This window comes from Zootoca vivipara, chromosome 2, assembly GCF_965207765.1.
Source record: "Zootoca vivipara chromosome 2, rZooViv2.hap1.1, whole genome shotgun sequence".
In the NCBI taxonomy this organism is placed as follows: Eukaryota; Metazoa; Chordata; class Lepidosauria; order Squamata; family Lacertidae; genus Zootoca; species Zootoca vivipara.
In genome coordinates, this window is record NC_142584.1 from 88766356 (window position 1) to 88772475 (window position 6120).

Below are 6120 nucleotides of genomic sequence, written 5' to 3' on the forward strand. Positions count from 1 at the left end.
TACGTTTTGTATGTTAGCATATGCTTTGGAGAGGGAGTTCAGTTTTATTGCTTTAATAAGACCATTCAAGGTATTCTGTCAATGGCACCTGCAGTAATTTATTCATAGAGTTTTTTTGTTCAGTAAATGACCTATAACGTTAATTAAGTTATATTGATTTACCATGATGTTTGCAGTTGGAATATTCATATTATGTGGTTGTGTGGTTAAGGCATGAGGTTAAGTGCTGAGAGCCAAAAGCTACCAGCCTGCCATTTCTGAGGTAAACTGTCCCACCATTTATTTTCGTAATATCTGAATCAATTCCATGCTTCTTCTACAGAAGCAGTGAAATTCCTATGTGGTGTTGTTCATATATTAAATCTTGACTGTGTTTTTTTTAAAAAAAACCAAAAACCAAAATAACAATAATGCATTCAAAGACTTCTTTTTAACATAAAGTTTGCTTCCTGCATATTAAAAGGGATATTGCTTTATTGTGAGACAAACAAGTCTGGAAATTATTGTTGTTGTTGAGGTGGTTGTTACCTGTCCATTACCAGCGCATTGCAGGGTGAGTTACAACCATTTTTAAAAACCAAGATTCCTTGCCCTTCACTGCCCTATCTCCCTGCCCAGGGTGGCCCTGCCCTCTGCCTGCACCTCAGTGTTGGCACATCATGTGAGGCTGGGCCTTGGCGGTGGTAGCCTCTCCTTCTCCTCACCTGCTCTCCAGCTACCGCTACAAGCTGCCCAATGGAGAAGGCCAGCAGCAGAGGCCATGGAGAGGGAACAGGATGCTCCCTCGCAGCCACAGCACCGACAAGCACCGACTCTGACTCCTCCTCAAGCCCGGTGGTGGCAACACTAGTAGGGGAAATAGGGACATTCCAGGATCAAATTAGAAGCTGGGATGGCTTTTGTAATTCCGGGACTGTCCCTGTCCCAGGATGTGTCACTGTGTGTAGAGACTAGTCAACTGGAGAAAGGTAACTCTTTCATTCGTTGCTGCACCCACTTTTGCCCCTGACCCTATGTCCCTTAGAAGGTTGCAAGGGAAGGCAGGAATTGGATCAGTAGTGTGAATGGTGTGACAAGCCTTTTTGAACTGCTGGCAAGTGTAGTGGAGGGCTCGATTCACAGACTGGTCTGGGTTCAGAAAATCCGGTTGGCGATCCTGTTCAGCCCAAGAAAAGGCAGCTGATAACTGTGCACCGTCTACTTGCTTGCCATTTCTCCATAAGAATAATGAGAATAAACAGATCCTTTCATTAATTATCCTGCCTTCCCCAAACCGAATTTTCAAGGTAGTTCAATCTGGTATCCATGTAGCATTGCTTTAAATAGATTTGAAATGTACATCGGTGTGGCCTGCCTTCCTGAGGTGATTTTTTTAAAAAAATTACACATTAATATTCTTTTTCTCTGCACACTGCATTTTTGCTTTCTCCTTCTTTATTATTAAAATGTCAAGGTCAGTTTGCAAATGATTAGGAAGGAGTGTGACTGGTCTGACTGCGTTATGTCACCTTACGTTTGTCTTTTTGTCAAATATTCTGCTGCTGGGAAGGAGACTATGACTAGAACGGATGGGTTAGCAAGTTCTGTTTTGGCATGCTTTTGAAGCTAGACAACAAACCACTCAATCATCAAAGAATCAAGATGATCCTGATTGCTGTTTTGTCATCAATATTTGTCTTCATATTATACATTGCACTGGAAAATGTAAGCCTATTTTGGTTTTAATAATAAAACCAAATAATAAACCAAAAGCATTCTTGCCATCACACATATGCACCATCTTGCCTTGTCCCTTATACGCATACTTAATGTGTTCTTTAAAAAAATTTTTTTTATATTTTTTGACATATAACAACAAAACATACATCACCCACACACCAACCCCAGCATTACCTAAAATAGAAAACAAGAAACACAAATAAAAACATTAACATATCTAAACATAATAATAATAATAATAAAAACATACATATATAGTTCAAAAACCATTCATCTTTTCTGACATTGTAGGTTGACCTCCTCAGCCCCCCTTACTGTGGTTCATCTTATACTCCCTTTGGCAATTTCATAATCATCATCTTAACATTGTTTCTTTCTATCTTAAACATGTTTATACTTTTTAAATTTTACACCAAAATTCTATAATTATCCTTTTCATTATAGATTACATATTTATCATCTATGACAACATCATACTCCTCTTTCCTTACACATTATATTTCTGCCTTAAACATACTTCATTTAATTCATATTATAAAATTCTTAATCTGCTTTTATACTATAGTAAACTAAAATTTCTCTTCCTTACACCCACACCTCTCTTCTAAGAACTCCCCATCTCAGTCAAAACCATATTTCTCTTGTTAACCCTTCTAATCGCAAGTCCCCTTTTGCAGTCGGCAATTATATAAACAGTCCTATTTCGATCAATGCATACTCACATTGATCTCAATGGGACTTACTTCTGAGAAAAAGAACATACCTAAAAAGGAATAAGTTGTGTGTTTAGACCTTTAAACCTCCCCCACACAAGACTCAAATTTTTGGTTTGGTTTTTGGCAGAATTTAGGCCACAACTTTATTGATTACAGCAAGTGAGTGGTTGCGTAGGCTCTGGTTCGACTAGCTCCCTGCACCCTTGCAGGTAGCGCTGACCCAGGGCACTACCATAGGTCAGCCTAGGGTGAACACCTGGAATGGCAGAAAGCCGGGGACATGCTATGTCCACCACCCAGATGTCCCCCTGGACTCAGGCATGGGCACAACCCCTCACAGGGTTGACCACACCATTGAGTCCCTGAATTCCTTTAACGGAATACCTCTTCACATAGGGATGGCAAGAACGTTCCCCCATCCCTATCACCTGAACCAGAGCCTATCCACAACCTTACAAATTGTGACGATTTGCTACGCGTCAGGTGAAACCCAAATGGCACCAGCCAATCAGCCAAGTGGGGAAAAATCCTGCCGTGCCCGACCCAACGGCAGGCGACACATGATGGCATAGCAAGGTCAAGCGTGCAAGCCCTAAATACGATGCACTGAGCAAGAGAGAAAGCTCAGGGTCACGTGCATTGGCATATATAGGTCCCTTGATCCATTTGGCTAGCGTCCCATTGGTCAGATTAAACCCAGCATCAAGGGACCTACCAATCGGGTGTTGTGGCTATCCTATCGTACCCACCCACAACACAGGGCTTTGGTTGCCGGGTCTCACCGCAACACATGCCCTCTTTGAGGGAGGACACGATAAACCAAGAGTACTGTGAGAGTGATTCCACCTTCCTGGCATTCTGCCCTATCATAGCTGCCAAGTTTTCCCTTTTCTCGCGAGGAAGCCTATTCAGCATAAGGGAAAATCCCTTAAAAAAAGGGATAACTTGGCAGCTATGTGCCCTATATGAAACAAGGTTCTTACTCTACCCACCATTGGATCTGGAAACTTGCAGGCCAAAGGCAGAGATGGCACCCCTGAGTTCTGGCTCACAGCTACTCCATACATTTAAAGCACATGGCTTCCCTCCAGAGAATCCTGGCGGGTTTTGTTTTAAAGGTGGTGGGAATTGCTCTGTAAGGGATTAAATGCAGTTCCCAGGATTCTTTGGGGGCAAGCCGTGCCTGTTTTATATGTATGGCGTGCACACACCCTTTGTCTTGTATAATTGAAGAACAAGAGTTCCTGGTTTACTGATGTTTCTCGGAGACTGTTGGGTGAGTGGGGACAGGAAGCCGTAGAGATTGCACAGGGAGTCCTGGCTGATTACAGGGCAGTCATTCCTGACTAGCACAGCTAGTCCTGCATAAATGTATGCCGTATACTGCGTCTGCCTATACAAACCGCATAATGGCACAAATGGTAAATCAAATGGTGTGGTTAAACATCAGGGGAATGGGAAAGCATTTTCATTTCACCACACCTCGTGCAGTAAATCCATCAAGATAATTGCCTGTTCTGTAGCATTCCATTGTAGTGCGCCATGTGCTTCAGAGAAAACTACACCTGAGGGACTATTTTCCTCTATTTATTTCTCTCCATTTCTGCCCCTGCATCGCAAAGGGCTGTGCCGCATCAAACCCCTTGTGCTTTCTCTGTACTGACACCAGTAGATTGTATACTTAAATAGCACAGATCTAAAACTGGGAAAGGGTGGTTAACAGCATGTTCTGACTGCTGCATTCCTTGGGGTGGAATAAACTACCCATGGATATTAAGAATTAGCCAAGACTGGAATACATATATATCTACCACTGTGTATTTTCCAAGGAGTTGCACAATGAGTTCTGTAACTTCAGTTCATTCCATTCTGGCCAGCCAGCATTTGAATTCCTGCTTGGAGATTTATTGCAGTCTTGTTGTTGTTGCTGATGTTGTTTTTTTAAAAAAATAAAAAATAAATCAGGAAGACACAAAGCACTCAATCTAAATATAATCAATGTACATTTTATTTTGCATACTCAGTAAGGAAAATTAAATATACAATGTTTTTATTACTCCTAGTGTAATAGAAATCCATAAACATACCTCTACTGAGAAATTTTTGAATACACTATTTCAAAACAAGTGATATTTGGACAGACAAACACTTTGAAACACGTACGGCAAGAATGGGGAACCTGTGCCACTCCAGATGTTGTTAGACTACAACTCTCATCATCCTGGTCCACTGGCTATGCTGGCTGGGACGTATGGAGTCCAACAACATCTGGAGACCCATAGGTTTCTCATCCCTGAGCTAAGGACATACATATGAATAAACAGGCTTATGAGCTGCATATAATGGATGGGGAAATGCAGGCATAAATTGGTTTCACATTATTTCTGATATACACTTACATGTCGTCCAAGGCTCTGTTCTGTTGTTTTGAATGGCATGTACAACCCATTGTACATTTGAATGCACATCCCTTCTAGCGTCAGAAACAGTGTGTCGTAATGTTCAGAGGACTAGACTATGGCTGGGGAATGTGAGTAAGACAATATCATCTGGGTAACTGGAAGGCAGGGAGACTAAACGTGGAGAGTGCCATTAAGGCTGTAGCATGTGATGTACAGGGGAGAAAGCTTGTCATGTATTGCAGTAGTAATAAGAGAGAGCTGGAAAGCTTCATCCGACAGATGTAGGTAAGAAAGAGAATGGAATAGTGTGTCTGCAGGCACTTGCCTTGGTGGTGGGCCAGATAGAGGAAGCAGACAAGGCAGTCACCACAGAGCAGCATTCAACAATAGCCTGTGCTAGTACAATTGAAGTACATATAAGTGTCCTGAGGATGAGATGAGCCCTGAGCTTTACTCAGATTATCCCAAGAGAAGAAATCTCCAGAAAACATCTTTGTCTTGATATAACAGGGGGAGTAGGGCAAAAGTCCAGCAAAAGTATGTACTAACAACTCCTAAATTGCCATTAAATTGTCTTTTAATTTTTCTGTACGAAGCAATAATGGTATCATTACACAATCAGTTTGCTACAGATGCATAAGGCTTCCCTAACACTTAAATAATGTGAGATTTACACATAATTACCAACTTTGATTAGATATCACTGGCGTTTCTGCAAACAATGTGAGAAGATTCCTCATCATCCATCCCCTTCCCATAATTTGTTTTGCCGGAGCTGAGTCGTGTGCTGTGTGCCAAATTCATAATTTCTTGGGAGCTATTATTGACTTGATTAGCTAATTACAATTGTACCCAGAGTGATTCACTCAGTAATTCAGAAACGCCATGTGCCAAAATAAAGGTCCAGCTGAAGATTACCGTTCAAAGACTGTCATTTGAAGCAAATGTTTAAGGTCTTCCCCAGCAGCTGCATGAATTTCTAATAGTGAGAGGTTATTAACATTTTGAGCCATGCCACTCTGCTGATAAAAATGCCCCCCACTTCCCCCCCCCCTGTACCTATTTCTTATTCCTCCCTGCACAATTAGCAACTCAAAAAGTGGATTTTAAGCACAAAAATTGCACTAGTGGCAAGTTTTACCAAATCTACCAAAGAAGAAAATAAAATAAGGATTGGGGGGGGTTTTCTCAGTACAGTGGAGGGTGGGTGTGTCCCATTGGTGTAGTGGTGGTAGCACTCGCTTTTCTGGTAGGAAATGCTCGGTGGGGCGGATGTCCAGAAA